At 41.9% G+C, this 15,938-nt stretch overlaps 1 protein-coding gene across 1 annotated transcript in view; it reads right to left on the bottom strand.

Annotated features, from left to right (window-relative positions):
* Ppp2r3a (protein phosphatase 2 regulatory subunit B''alpha) overlaps positions 1-15,337 on the bottom strand; it is a 133,125-nt gene extending 117,788 nt beyond the window's left edge. Inside the window, exon 1 of the mRNA XM_060385433.1 lies at positions 15,173-15,337. The gene's annotated coding sequence lies outside the window, so the exon portion shown is untranslated. The remainder of the gene's footprint in view (positions 1-15,172) is intronic.
* Positions 15,338-15,938: the final 601 nt, after the last annotated feature.

Raw genomic sequence — 15,938 nt, 5'->3', positions numbered from 1 at the left:
TTCTTGTCAAGTATTTGGTCACAACAGTAAGAAAGGTAATATTTGCTGTAATGTTGGGTATGCATATATGTAAACAGAAGAGACACAGGCACTTAAAACAAACGGAACTTCAGGATTAGAAGTTTCTCTCGGTGAGTCAGTGAGAGGACTGTCAGTGAACGTAAAGCCTCAGGGCATGACTGAAGACTTTATACGGACTATACTTAGGCTACCGTAAATTTATAGTTACAAGCCTCTTAAAATTAACCTTAGCTTATATAGTTTATTTACCTTTTAAATTTCATGACTTTTATGATGAGACTCGGCTTAAATACAGATACACTGCACAATTGTATAAAATTTTTTTTAGCTCATCTAGACAGATTCACTGCTTAAAAAAAAAAAAGAGTTATTTACTCATTTTATGTATATGAGTGTTCTGTTTTCATTCACACCAGAAGAGGGAATCAGCTTCCATTACAGATGGTTGTGAGCCTCCAAGTGGTTGCTGGGAATTGAACTCAATACCTCTAGAAGAGCAGCCAGTGCTCTTAAACACTGAGCCATCTCTCTAGCCCCTGCATTTTCTTTTCTTTCTTTCTAACCAGGCTTTCAAAGAACATTAATGAGTCTCAAATTCTTCCACAAAATAGTGGGAAACCCTTCAAGATTCATCCTACAAATTCAATCCTATCCTGATACAGCAAAATAAAAAAGGAAATTTTAGATCATTTTCCTCAATGAACAGACACAAAATCATCAGTACTCAAAAATCAACTTCAACAACACATTAAAAAGATCATCAATCAAGATCAAGCTGGCTTCATTCCACAGATAAAAGAGGTTCAACATATGCAAACTAATACATAAAAGGTATAAAATATACCATATAAATAGAGTCAAGTAAAAAAGTACATGGCCATCCCAACTGATATGAGGCATATATTTAGTAGAAAGATGATTAAAACAAATATCTTTTGAAAGAAAATGAGTGGAAATGGTAAGTGAAAAAGGACTCAGAAAAGTAAGTATCTCACACGTCTTTTATAAGGGGAATCTAGAGAAAAAAACAAGAACAGTATGAAAGTAAAAGGAGAACTGTTACAAAACAGGAGGGAGGCCAGAGTGAGGGAGAGAAAAAAATAGAGGAGTGCCCATATGACCAAACTGTGTTATATGCATGTATGAAAATATCACAATGAAGCCCATTTTGTACACTATGTGCTAATAAAGAAACAAAAGAAGCTGGGCGCTGATGCACACACCTGTATTCCCAGAACTTGGGGAGGCAGAGGCAGGCAGATCTCTGTGAGTTCTAGGCCAGCCTGATCTACATAGCAAGTCCAGGACAGCCAAGGCTACACAGAGAAACTCTTGTCTTGGGGGAATGTGTGTGTGTCAAAAACAAAGGAAACTTTATATTCTTATTCTTTACATTGTTCTATATTTCTTGTTAAGAATCAAGACACAAATAGACACATTATTTGAGATTTACACAGGGTCAGAGTTATTAACATCACTGTCTTTCACTTCTGAATCTTGTCCCATTAGAAGGTGTTCAGAGGTCCTAACATACATGAAGCCATCTTCTTCTGGATCCTTCCTAGAATCTGTCTATCTTAGTTACTTTTCTATTTTCGCGATTAAGACTCCGTGGCCAAGGTAACTTATAAAAAAATAAACACAGAGAGAGATTTTTGTTGGGCTTTTGGTTCCAACAGGCTAGAGTCTATGATAGGCATAGTGACAGCTGGTCAGACAACAGCTGAGGGTTCACATCTCAATCCAGAGGCAGGAGGTGGAGAGCACACTGGGAATGGTGTGAGTCTTTTGAAACATTAAAGCCAGCCCCAAGGTGCCACACTTGCTCCAACGATACCTCCTAATACTTCCCTAACAGTTCCGCCAAACGGGGACCACGCATTCAAACATGAGCCCATCGTGCAGGTGTGTGGGGGGGGGGTGGATTTTCATCCATACCATCACTGCCTGAGACTCTTTTCTTCAGAAATATGTGCATGGCAGTTTGCCTGGTTTCCTTCTTCATAGTGGATTTGCTTGAAAGTAGATTATGCTTCGTGAATTCTATTAGCAAAAATCTATTAGTGTTGGGGGGGAGGCTCCAAGTTTTTCAAACTTTTATTTATTTGTATTATTAGTAGTAGTCTTTGGTTTTTCAAGACAGGATTTCTGTGTGTAGTCCTGGCTATCCTGGAACTCACTCTGTAGACCAGGCTGGCCTCAAACTCATGGATCTGCCTGCCTCTGCCTCTGAGATGAAAGGCAGGCGCCACCACCTGGCTGTTTTCAAACTTGGGAGGGAAAAAGGAAGGGGGAGAGACTGATTGATTGATTCTGTTTTTATTTTAAATTTTCTGTCTGCCTGTATTTAGGTAGGTTATGTACCCACAGAGGGTAGATGCGTTGAGCCCCCTAGAGCTGGAGTTACAGGTGGTTGTGAGCTGGTTCTGGGAGTTAATCTTGGTTTTACCGCTGCAAGCCATTTCTCCAGGCCCACTTTCAAACTCTTTAAAGATTATGTTGAGGTCCAAACAAACCCTTTACTGTGAATTTTCTTGGCAGTTCTTTTTTCTTCTCTTATAGTTTCCCATCCCCAGTTTCTTTGAAAGCAATGGGTATATGAAGCAATGAGAATTTTTTTTTTAAGCTCCACTATAATCTTTTAGGACCACACTGGATATGTGGGGGTCCACTACCGGCCAAAATATCTTTATGTGGCACATGAATGTTTACATATATTAGCACTGGGTTGAACACTGAAATGTATCATCTTAATTCTTATGCCAACAATAAAGCCAGTGTTACATAATAGATGAGAATACTGAGTGCAAGATAAAAACAAACAAACAAACAAGCAAACAAACAAAAAAAACCCCAATACTTGGTCATGTTACTAAGAAAGTATAAGACTTGTGATTTGAACCTAAGTTTTTCTAATGTCTAACAACCCTTTCCTCCTTTGCTATATTTGTATTAAGTCTAAAGGAACATGGATAACCAGTCTCTCCCACAGTTCTAGATTTCTCTATGTCTAAAACAGAAATTGGCCTCAAAATTTTAGCAGGAAGGAGGAAAGAAGGGAGGCATGGACAAGAAGAAATCTGTAGAACAGCGCAATAGATATAACTTAGAAAGATCAAACTTAGTAAACTTCACTTTCATTTTTCACAAAGCCTGAAATTGAATAAAGTCATTAAGAAATAAGGTTATGACACAAAACAGCTATATAAAATAAAATCATAATAAATAAATAAGAATAAAATGTATAACTTTTAAGAGGATGAATAATGTCAAATGCTCTTTGAATGTCACATTATATTTTCAAACTTTGTACTTATAATTAAAACAAAGAGCTAACAGAACAATAAAACTGACTAGGACATAATTAAATGCACACACACACACACACACACACACACACACACACAAACCAAACAAACAGAATCATATCCAGAAATAGAACGCCATGTAAAACAAGCCATAAGGCCAAGCATAAAGCTTAATTTAAAAAAATAAAAACAAGTGACCTGTGAGATTAAGTCGACAGGAGGGAAATGGAAAATGCACAAGGCTCTAAATGTGAAAGAATGCAAATGCCAAGATAAAAAAAAAATACAATTTAAAGAAACTTAATGGAAGAGCAAAATATGAAATTCAATTTGGAGATAACAAATTCAAGAATGAAGATTCAATGTCAAAAGTCATGGAGAAGAAAAAACTTAGAACTGTGTTCCATTTACTCGCGAGGTATTTATTAACATTTGCACCACTGCTTAGCTTCTGACGGTGGGATTCAGGCGGCAGTGTGACGGGCAGGGAAGCAGAAGCAGAAGCATACGCAGCCGGAGAGCGTTACAAGCTATCCACTCCCATATGTCCAGCATGCAGCCCGTGCACAGCAAGACACAGAAATTCCACAGCATGTAATGTACGAACTGTCAGATTCCCCAACTGAGCTAGGCGGGAGAGACAAAGCCCAGGGAAAGACCTCTAGGTGAGAAGAAAATGCCACATTGTTTGAGCTCACATTTCATGTTCTTACACGTGACCATCAACAGAACTCACTGATTAGCTCCTGTCCTAACGCCAGCTTTGTCACCCTACTTCTTGGTCCCAGTGACTTTGTTTGTCAGCTTTGACTATATCTCTGGCTAGGTCTTAGCACAGGTTAGATTCTTGTACATTTTGAAACTGGGCTTGTCTACTAACTGAGCATATGAAGAGTTCATCTGCCTACAAACACACAATTTCAAGTAAAGAATTGTGGTCTTGCAGAATCCAAGAGTAATTAATAAAAGAAGGATGTAGTTGAATTGGTAGAGTCCCTACCTAGTATGCATGAGGACCCTGTGGTCCAGCCCCAGCAAAGAAAAAACAAACAAACAAACAAACAAACAAACTTGGTATGGTGGCACACACATATTATCCTAGCAGTTGGGAGGTAGAGGCAGGAGGGTCAGAAGTTAAGGCCATCTTCCACTACACAAGTTCAAGGCTAGCCTAGACTACATGAGGCCCTGTCTCAAAATAAATAAAATAAAACAAAAATAAAACAAAACAAAATAAATAAAAATAAATGAAAAATGAGTAGTTAGCAGCCAATTAAACAACTCAAAGAAAACATCTGAATTACTATCTCTCGTAGTAATTTCAGCAAAAAATATGTAATTTATTTAAAAACTCAATTGCATTCAATTTGGGAAAAACATGATATTGAGATCATATGAGAAGTCAGAAATGAAAGCAGAGTTCAACTTCGAAAGCCAAGGAGAGCCAGGGGTGGTGGCACAGGCCTGTAATCCCAGCATTCAGAGAGGCAGAGGCAGGCGGGTTTCCGTGAGTTTGAGGCCAGCCTGGTCTATAGAGCAAGTCCAGGATAGCCAGGGCTACACAGAGAAACCCTGTCTGAAAAAAAAAAAAAATGAAAGAGGAGATATGTCGTAGTCCATCCAAAATGCTGGCAAGGGTATGAAGGGTGAGGCTATAGTCAAGAATTAGAGGGCAGTAAAGCTGAGAACAGACAAGAGTGGTGTTATGTATATAAACAAGCATGCACAATAATTAAAACTAATTATAGAGTGTATATGTATATGAGCAAGCATGCTAATTAAAACCAAGTAAATACCAATGGCAAAAAAACAACGATTAATGGGACTAATTAGAGTCCTAAAATCAACACATACATATGGAGGAATTAGTAATTGATATACTACCTACTATAAAAATTATTCCAAATAGTCAAATAAATATTGCCCTACATAAGCCACAGAATTCATACTACTCACAAAAAATAAATCACAAATGAATTAAAGACTTAAATTTGAAAAAAATATATAAAAGCATAAAAAAATAAAGATTATAGTTTTTATTCACTCTCATATCTCAAACATGTAGTCAGTATGCAGCATGAAATTGAAATTCAATAGTATCCTTTTAATGGTATACCAGAAAACTAATTAATTAAAAAGTCAGTTAAAAAGTTTTGTCCCTAAAACAATACAGGCTATTGTTATTACTCTTCATTGCTACCAGAATGAGATGGAGATCCCATTGCTGGTATAGTAAGAGCACACTTTGGTCATGAAAAAAAAAAAAAAAAAAAAAAAAAAAAGATCAAGCTGGAACTCCCCTATTAAATGGGACGCTCAACTGCCTTTACTACTTACATCCAGGTGGCACAGCACCTGTGAGCCTCTTGTCACTGTAGGAGTACTCATCAGTGGGCAAGGAGCTCTACCCAGATCTGCCAGAAAAATGCTAAGGTTGTCAACAGGTACCATGCCAAGTGAAGAGACACCAAAACGCTATCCCCGAGCCGCAGAGCTTAGCATTAGGACTAGCATAGTAGTAAAACATTAGTACACTCTTAGTGGCGTTCTAGGTCTCAGTCCCCACAACTGTAAAATAGGAAACGCGGCTGCGAGCTACAAATAAAAATAGCTGTAGCTGCTATTGCTTCTAGGCTTTAATGGAATAATGAAGTATTCCTTTCAATCCAGAGGGATTCCATTCAAATGACAGTTAAAGGCGAATAAATAAATAAGGAGAGTTCATACACCTATAATCCTCGCACTCAGGCAGCTGAGGCAGGAGTATTGCTGTGAGTTTCAGGCCAGTCTGGGCTACAGAGTGAGACTCTGTCATTGGAGAAACAAAACAAAAAGAAAGAAAGAAACAAACAAACAAACAACCAGAATAGAATAAAACAACAAGAAGAGGGGAAATGGCAGGGGCTGTCTTGGAAATGAGGAGGAGATAATCACCAGAATCCTCAGAGTGCTGAGAGGCAGAGGCAGTCTGAAGAAGAGAGGTACTTCTAGGAAAAGTGAGCTCTGACAAAGGTCCTGGGGAAATGAGAAAGAAGCTTTATTAGGGAGACTGCAAAGGTCTCAAGGAGGCATGCTGGAAGAAGGGTTTTATTTGCAACTCAGCCAAAAACAACCACAAAAGAGTAAAAGATGAAGTCAGAAAAATAAAGGTGTGGTTTGGGCAGCAGGGGATGGAGCTAAGTGGGCCTTAAAGGTAAATCTAAAGCCTCTGAGAAGAGAATTTAACTGTTAACAGGGCATTAACATTCTTGTTCCTGTGTTGGTAACAGGTTGTAGAAGAGAAAGGACACAGCAGGAGGAAGAGGGTATTGTAATAGTGTAAAGCAGTGCGGTGCTTCTCAACCTCCCTTATGTGTGACCTTTTAATACAGTTCCTCATGTTGTGGTGACTCCAACCACAAAATTATGTTCACTGCTACTTCATAATTGCACTTTTGCTACTGTTATGAATTGTAATGTAAATATCGGTGTTTTTATATGGTCTTAGGTGACCCCTGTGAAAAGGTCATTTGACCCCCAAAAGGATTGCAATACCCAGGTTGAGAACCGCCGGTCTGTAAGAAGCATTATGGTAGTCTGACCAAGGCAGAGACAACGAAGACAGCAGAAAGTGACTTAATCTGGTGACTTGACACTTTAACGGTAGACTCGGCAAAACTGAGGACAGAGTGAACATAAGAGGAAAGAGAATCAAAGGTGATTTAAGGAATTCTGCCGTGGAAGTCTAGAAAAATAGAATTACTTTTTACTAAGATAGGAGTGGTTGGAGTTAGAGAGACTGCTCAGTGGTTAAGAGCACTGACTGCTCTTCCAAAGGACCCAGGTTCAAATCCCAGCACCCACATGGCAGTTCACAAATGTAATTCTAGTTTCAGGGGATCTGACACCCTCACACAGACATACACGGAGACAGAATACCAATGTAAATAAATAAATAAAAAGAGATGGGAGAGGTTAAGGGAAATATAGTTTTGAGATAAGGCTCTGTAGTCTTCAACTTTTAAAGATTAGGAAGATAATGAGAAACTAAGAAAAGAAGAAGAAGAAGAAGAAGAAAACTGAGGGGGAAAAAAACAACTTCCAGTAAGGGGAGAGGAAATCTAGATGAAGTATGCTAGAAGTTGAGTGAAGAAAGCATTAAAAAAAACAAAAAACAAGAAACAAACCCTAACAGTGTAAGATGCTGTTGAAGGAAGACAGAGGACTGATTCACTGGTTAGCAATGTGAAAGTCAGTGTTGAACTAGCTTGGCAAGAGGACATCAATGGAGAAAAGTCCTAATTAATATAGACTCAAGGCCTGATTAGTATGAAAAGAAATGAGTCACTGAATTAGATAGCTGTGGGGTGGATCCGAGTTAGAAAGCTTAAGATTCGGTGTCAAGAGACAATGGAGAATACTGTGCCTTGTCGGAACGTCTTGTGTCAGAAGGCGCTGCGTTTCCAGCGTGTGAAACAGTGCCTGGCATATACTTGTCACTAAACAAATATTTACTGATTGACTGAAGTCATCAGAAATTTTATTAGAAAGAAGTCTTTCTAGAAAATACTGTTAAATATTTGGATTCTTGATTTGATATGGAAATATGGCCTTTTACTTTCTGGCTATGACAGAACTTGTTAGGGCCCTCACATACCTAAACCAGGTATCCCACAATTTGGGGACAACGATAGGACTTAACAAATCCCTTTCAAGAATATATGTTCAGTTCTGGATATATTACACCATCTCTCTAACTACTTCATATATCTGAGAACCTTAATATTATAACTATGAAACAAGCACGAGACTTGCATAAAATCACACAGCTTTCCCCCCAAAATGTGGGGACAGCAGGATACCCATTTGAAAAGAATGAAGATGAGCCTGAATGCATATAAAAAATTAACTAAAAATGGCTAGAAGACCTAAAAGTATGAACTAAAGTTACATACACTTAGGAAAAATCCATAGGGGTGAATTAATGTGATCACAATGATGCCAAAAGCATAAAGGCAACAACAAGAAGAACCAAGTTCTCTTCTGCAAAGGCAACTATAAAGACAGTGAAAGCACAACTCACAAACTGAAGAATTTTCAAATCATGTATAATATAAAGACTAGTATCTAGAATATAATCAACTCTTTTTTTTTTTTTTGTCCTTTTCTTCTTTTTACTGGTGTGTATGAGCACATTTCCATGAGTGTCTGTGTGTATACAAAGGCCTCAAGTTGGTACTGGGAATCTTCCTTGATTGCTCTTCTATTTATTCTCTTTAAATTTTTAAAATTTAATTTATGTGTATGTGTATTTGCCTGTGGAGGACGGAAGAAGGCACTGGATCTCCTGGAGCTAGAGTTGTGAGCTACCATGTAGAGATGCTGGGGACTGAAACTATTTCTCTTTAAGACCAGTAAGCACTTTTAGCAACCGAGCCATCTCTCCAGGTCCCCACCCTACTCATTACGGTCATCAATAAGGTCAGTCTTCATAACCAGCACGTTCTGGGGATCCCATTCTCCACCTTCTAAGGCTAGAATTATAGGTAAATTGTCACCCAGCCAATACTTGCACATCAAGTGTTTTAACCACTGAGCCATCTCCCAGGACTCCTACAATCAATTCTTATAACTCCACACAACACCTGGATGCATGTAACTGAAAAAAATCAAGTTCTAGTATCAAGTTAACTGGAAAAAAACTACTCCTGGGGATCTGACAAATAAACATTTCCTAGCATAGCTAAATACTCCATTTTGAACATGCCAACAATCTGGTTTTTGTTCAAACTTGAATGGAAGGATGATGTCAGGGTTATTGGAGTCCAGATTACGACTGGCCTTTAGAAACTCTATGTTTTTTTTTCTAGATAAGCAAGAGACATATGGCCAAATCACTAACATCTAATTAGGTCCTTCAGGAGTCTTCAGGGTCCTAGAAAAATATCGTATTAGTGAAAAGTAGTCTTCAAAACAAATGCAAGCAAACCCCCTCTGCCATGTGGAATACAGTGACCAGGCGCTGGCTACTGCCCTGAAACAGATGTGTTTGTGTATCAACACTCAATACCCAGTATGTAACCCCAGATACTAGCCCCTCCTTCACCATGCCATCTTTTCAGATGAACACCCCCAAACTTAGTCCAACTAGGCGGAAATGCATACAGTGGTGGGGCACCTGCCTAGCATGTGCAGGGCCCTGGGTTCAGTCTACAGTGCACTAAGACACACACAGATTATTGTGAACACTGAACATGCTCTTATGGTCTACTTATTTCAATCTGGTTTCTACTGTTTCCATTCCAGAATGGCTCTTGCTGAGGTCAAAGATTCCCTCCTCTTCTCCTTCCTTCTTTTCTTGACAGGGTTTCTCTGTATAGCCTGGGCTGTTCTGTAGACCAGGATGGCCTTGAACTCACAGAGATCCACCTACCACTGTCCCTCAATTCCCATCTTAAATTCAATAGATTATTTTCGGCTTACTTAACTACTTGCTGATTTTTTTTTCCTTTGGAAGCACTACTTTCCCTGGTCTTTATGATTTTAAAGAAACACTATGACGCAAAAATAAAGTATGGGTTACTATTTTAAAATACTCATTTATTATTTTATATCTGTACAGGTATTTTACCTACATGTGTGTGCACCACATGTATGCTGGTGCTGGTGGATGCCAGAAGAGGGCAGTGGCCCCCTTAGAACTAGACACTTGTGAACCAGCATGCGGGTGCTGAGCCATATCTCCAACTCCAAGTATGGTTTACTTTTGAAATTCCTTAAGTACCTCATTTAAGTACAGTGTGCTTGCTTATATGCAACCAAAACTAATTACACACTCCATAGTACACATTTAGTGAAGTCACATACCTAACGTCAGGCTAGGCTCCCCTCAGAGAACTTATTTACTTCTCATTATTCTAAAAAACTAGGTCTGAGCCCTCTTCTGCTGCTAATCTTGGGTCATTGGTTCTCCCTCCACTCCTCAGTGGAGTCCTCTGAAGAGCATTTGAAACCCAAGGCTGCGAGCACTGACGAGGTGAGAGAATGAGCTGTTACGCAGAGGCCATCTAGTGCTTCAGCAGCAAGTACCTGGCCATCCAGAGCTACACAGCAAGACCCTGACTAAAAACACGAAATAACACTATCACATACACGCTTGCATAGCCACCCGCCTGCAAGCACAAAACAAAACACAAGCAAAACCCAAACCAATAAACCCCACATGGCTGCAATTCAGACCAAATAAATACAAACAGAAATTTCTTAGATGGCCCTTAGTATTAGTTTTTTTTTGTTTTGTTTTGTTTTTTTTTTTAATGTGTGTGTTTGTGTGTGCACACTCGCAAATGTGTGCAGGGGTACACATGTGTGCTGGTGGGTGTGCCCATGTTCATACAGAGAAGCCACAGAAGGGCACCAGGGTCTCTCACTGAATCTGGAGCCGGGCCAGCAAGTTGCAGTGGTCCTCCTGTCTCTATCACAGGTGACTCAACCGCCATCATAGAGGTTTTTACATAGATCCTGGAGATTCCAATTCAGATCCTCCTACTTGTGCAGCTATATCCCCATCCAACATACTCATTTTCTTTTGGGTTTTACATTGGATATATTTTTTTTTCAGTGTTTCCAATGTAAAACCCAAAAGAAAATGATTCTCTCTTGACGAGGGATTAACATTAACAAGCACATTAACAAGCACACAGAATGAGGCCAGCAAGTTGGTTCCGCTGGTAAAAGCACTTGCACTGCAAGCCTGAGTTTGATTCTCAGAACTGTGCACTGCCAGCACTCCGACAGCCAGATGGGAGATGGAGAGAGAGAGAGAAAAAAAAAATCACCAAAAAGCTCATGGGCCAGCAAGCCTAGAAGAGGCAGCACAGGAAAATCAACAAAGATCCTGTATCAACAAGGAGAAAACCAACTCCTGAAAGTCATCCTTTGACTTCCCTATGTGCACACGCACGCATGCCCGCACACTCACTCTCACACAATACAGAAGAAGAAGGTAAACAGGTCAGGCACATGTTCGAGGGAGTGGCTGACTGGGATCAGTCGTGAGTTACCTCTGATCACTGCTACAATACAAGAAATATGATTTAGTATGTCATCCATTTTCCCTCTCTCTAAAAACCTTCAATGAATGCAGAATTAATGATAAAACCACCGCACGGGCAAGCTAAAACATCTGTGAGCTAGATTCTGTGTTCAGCTACTGGTTCGCAACCTCTGAGATGAGTCATTTCGTCCATATACTTCAACCTAAACCTACAAATTTGTGCTTCCAGTTCTATGTTTTCCCCTATGGGTTCTGAACTGTCCAGTGCGTATATGACACGTTGACATGAAAGTTTAGCAGCCTGATGTGATCTATGATTTTACTCCATTTCAAAACTATCCTTCTCATGTTCTCAAATCCAGGGAACACTCCACTCTTCACACACTGGGGCAAGCTGGTGCTCTGAAGAACTAGGAAGTTACTTTTCTACCCTCACCATATGTGCCATTATCTTCTTCTAAATCCTATCCAACCACGCCTCTCAAATACATCTCAAATATACATAAACTTCTTTCTAGTGCCATGGTTATCATTCTAGTCCCAGTTACCATTTTTTATGCCTTAGCTACCTTGTTCAAATAAGTTTTTCCATAGGACGATCTTTCACAAGCATGTTTGGTCCAGTCCCATTTCTGTCAATTTATCCCAGAAATATACTCACCCATACACATTTGAACTGGCATATCCAAAGTGCTGTCTGTAGTAAATTGGAAACATTTATATGCCCATCACTAGGGGAATAGCTAAACAATCAATATTATAGCCATACAATGAAGTACTATGTAATCACTCAAAAATAAATGTTATATATGTGAAATTTTAAAATAAAATCCCAGATATATGAGATATATATATATATATCAAATGGGTGAATTCCCAAGGGGCTGTTAAGAGAACACAGTGTGCTGCCATTGGTGTAAACAGGATGCCTATCAAAAAAAAAAAAAAAAGAGAAAGTCCAGAATAATAGGCAGTTAATGCTTTACTTTCACACATAAGATTTGCATGTGTTGAAATGTAGTTTAACATTTTGCATAGTGGAGGGACTATGACTTATCTGAGTTAATCTGGCCTTAAGGTTCAGCTGAAACGACATATCCTCAGAGAAAGGAAGTGTTGCCTGAGCAGGAAGAGAATAAAAGTTGGGCAGTTGTGGAGTAGAGAATATTTGAAGGTAAGAACTTAAACTTGTCATTTCTGAGCAGTGTAGTCTCCGTTGAACTGGCCTCTGTCCCCATTCAACAAGCAACTCAAGCTTTACGTTTCTGAAACTCTTCTTGACATCCTCCTAACTCTGCCCCCACCAACAAAAGTAACAACCAAAACTTACCAGAGTAAGGAGCAGAACTGACTAGAATTGAGTAGAATTGAATTTTATTATCCGCTCACTCAGGGTTTTTCATTCGTGGTGCTGTTCACATTTTACCTCAGGATAATACTTTGTTGTAGCAGCCTATCCTGTGCAGTAGAGGATGGTTCGCCGCATTCCTGACTTATAATACTAGCTATTAGTTGCACTACACACATAATTAATGACAATCAAAAATGCTTCTAGACATTGCCAGGTATCCCCTGAGAAGGGCCAAGCTATCCCTAGTTTAAAACCCCTGTTGTAAACTGACTGCTTCTTTAGTACCAGGACACTGCATTGCCCTTGTTTGCTTTTGTATTGACTTTGTCTGCTTTTCTAAGCCTGAGGGCAAGATAAGTCATTTATTTAATATGTTGAAACCTAGTTTGCAAACTGTAAGGTGTAGGGTAGGTCTAGGAATACAAAGGTAAAAGCAACTGGTATGGTCTCTGCACTTCTGGTTCTGATTATTCCAAAGAGGTAAGTGGTGTAAACGTATGTAATTCTACAGTTATCTCGTTACAGCAATATTAAATTCTCAGAGGAGAAGTGCAGGTTTCCCTGAGTACCTAAAAGGTTAATCTTGACCAGGTCTGGAAACTGAGGATTGTTTCTTTGGGGAGAAATAACATTTGAGATGGGCTCAGAAGGCTAATTATGCAATTGGTAAACAGAACTTAGGGGGACAATATTCTACACAGAAGGAAGAACTGTGAACCGGAAGACAGAAACAGGTAGGTTCCTCCCTGGGAACCCAGAAGCTAGTATGGCTGGAACTTGAAGGATTAGGGGGGCAGAATGATATTAAATAAGTAGAAAAGCCAGCAGAAGTTATCTGCTGCTGATTTTTCAACCTAACCACTGGAATCATGCAAGGGACTTAAACAGTGCCAGGGCCCTTCTAAGCTCTATCAAGTAGCAATATCTTCTACTCTAGCCTCTATTTCCTCATGCCTTCTGAATAGATAACCACTGATAATGGTTTTTGGTTGTTGGTGTATAAAGCTATTACTGAACCCAACAGCTACACTGCCCCTGGTAAGGCTTTTCCCAAAGCTTTTCTATTAAAAACAAACAAACAAACAAACAAACAAACCCAAAACCAAAAAACAAAACTTTATATTCCTGACCCCAAAAAAGATCCAAGTCTCCTACACACACACACACACACACACACACACACACACACACACGTATCTTATCACATAAGATATGGCAAGACAGCCCTTTGAATGCAATAAATGTGAATTAATTTCGTGCAAACCAGGAGCCATCTACAGATTTTTAAAAAAGCTTTTAGTAACCGCCATGGAGACTAGTGAAAGAAATTGAGGTAATTTTTTTAACGGTGCCAAGGAAAGCCCTGTGTTTTCCTACAACACGAGTCTGCTGTCTGCTTAGCTGGACGCCCATGCTCTGACCTAGTATGGCAATTTTTAGGGTCTCTGTGCTTGATGCTCTGTTTACAAGAAAACTGAGGCCAGACACTAAGGAAGAACAAAGAAAAATGCCTGGCACCAAAGAGGCGGGAGACGTTTTGTACATAAATGAAGATCCGAGGAGGAACTCTTCTCAGATTTTGAAAGGCGCTACAAATCACCCTCTCCGCTTACGTGTTAAAGCATCTATTCTGCGATTCCAAACTGTTCTCTACAAAGAAAATAACGTATAATTTACAAGCAGCAATTTGTCTTTCTCCCCCCGCCTCCCCTTCCCTCCGCGTTTGCAGACCATCAAGCGGGATAAAATTTCCCCTAGGCTTTATCAGAGTGGGAGGAATGGAAATATGTGTGCACAACACAGTTCCGATGCAACATCAACTCCAAGCCCGGCCAGCTGGTTTCCATCGAGCGGTCGGTCCCCAAGGAGAACGCCCCTCGGAGGCGGCGGCCCGGCCGGCGCGAGCGTGGGACCGGCCCGGGAGCTCGCAGCCCGGCCGCCCGCTACCTTTGTTTCAGGTGCCCCCGTCCCCAGAGCGGCCGGGAATCCCTCCCGCAGCCCCGCACTGGCGACACGTCCTTCTTTGGCCAAGTCGGGCCGAGGCCGGGCAGGGGGCGGGGAAGGAAAATAAAGCCTCAGCGGCGGACGACGTGACTCTCAGTTCTTCCAGAACCTTGGCATTTGCTGCCCTGCCAAGCTTTCCTGCGAACGCGGTCCCGGCCCGGGCGGCCCGCGAGGTGGGAGGCTCCGGCCCCCCGTCCCCCCGTGGCGTCCTCCCCGCGGGGGGCAGCGGGACCCCCGCTCTCCGCGGCCGCCGGCCCCGGGGAGTCCCTCCCGCGAGCCTGCGGTCCGCCGGGAGCCCCTGCCCCGCGCGCGGCCCCTGCGGCCAGGCCAGTCCCCGCCCCCGGCCCCGCCCGCCCCGGCCTCCGCGCACCGCCCCTCGGCCTCTCCAGCCCGCGGCGGGCCGGGGGGCGCGGAGGGGAGCGGCGGCCTAGCGCCCCGCATCTGTGCGCCTACCTCGGCGCCCGCCGCGCCTCCTCCAGCCGCCGCCTCGGCTCGCCCGCGACGCCGACACACCGCCCCGGCTTCCCGCGGCGCGGGGTCTGGGCCGCGTACGCCGCGCGCAAGGAGCCCAGGCCGGAGCGCGCCCCGCCCAGCCGCCCTGCCGCCCGCCAGCAACTCGGCCCCGCCCCCGGCCCCGCCCCTGTCGGCCCCGCCCCCTGGCCGTGCTCGCTTAACCCCTGCGAACGGGGGCCCCCGAGGGGCGCCGCGAGAGCCGCTCAGGCCGCGGCCGTGTGATGGAGACGGCCAGTCGTACTGTTCGGCGAGTGTGTGTCTTGCTAAGGAGTATGCATTTTATGATGACCGTCCTTATTTTTATTACCCTTCTTACTGTCCTCTTCGCTTAGCTGTCTGGCCCCCCTGGACTGGACGGCACGTGACCCATCAGACTGCAGGCTACACTCCCTGAGGTGGTCCGCACCTGCAGGCTCGTTTTCTTTGCACAGCCCAAGCTACGAGTCAGTTTTGAAAGAAGAGTTTTGCTTTTTTTTTTAAATTTATCTTTCAAACGATTTGTTAAGTAAAATAAAAATTGTTTAATGAACAGAACTATGTAAAACGAATGCACACCTTAGTGGTTATTCTGAAACATTTGCAGTTTTGCTGCCTTAAGCTATGACCCCAGCTAAAATAATCACCGAAGTTTGTTTATATTAATAGGGGGAAATAAACGGGCTGACTGGGCTGGGGACAGAGCTCAGTTGGTATAGTAATAAACAGC

The sequence above is a fragment of the Meriones unguiculatus genome, chromosome 6 (genome assembly GCF_030254825.1).
Source record: "Meriones unguiculatus strain TT.TT164.6M chromosome 6, Bangor_MerUng_6.1, whole genome shotgun sequence".
Lineage (NCBI taxonomy): Eukaryota > Metazoa > Chordata > Mammalia > Rodentia > Muridae > Meriones > Meriones unguiculatus.
Note: the sequence above shows the minus strand (reverse complement) of the source record. Positions and strands in the feature narration are given on the sequence as shown.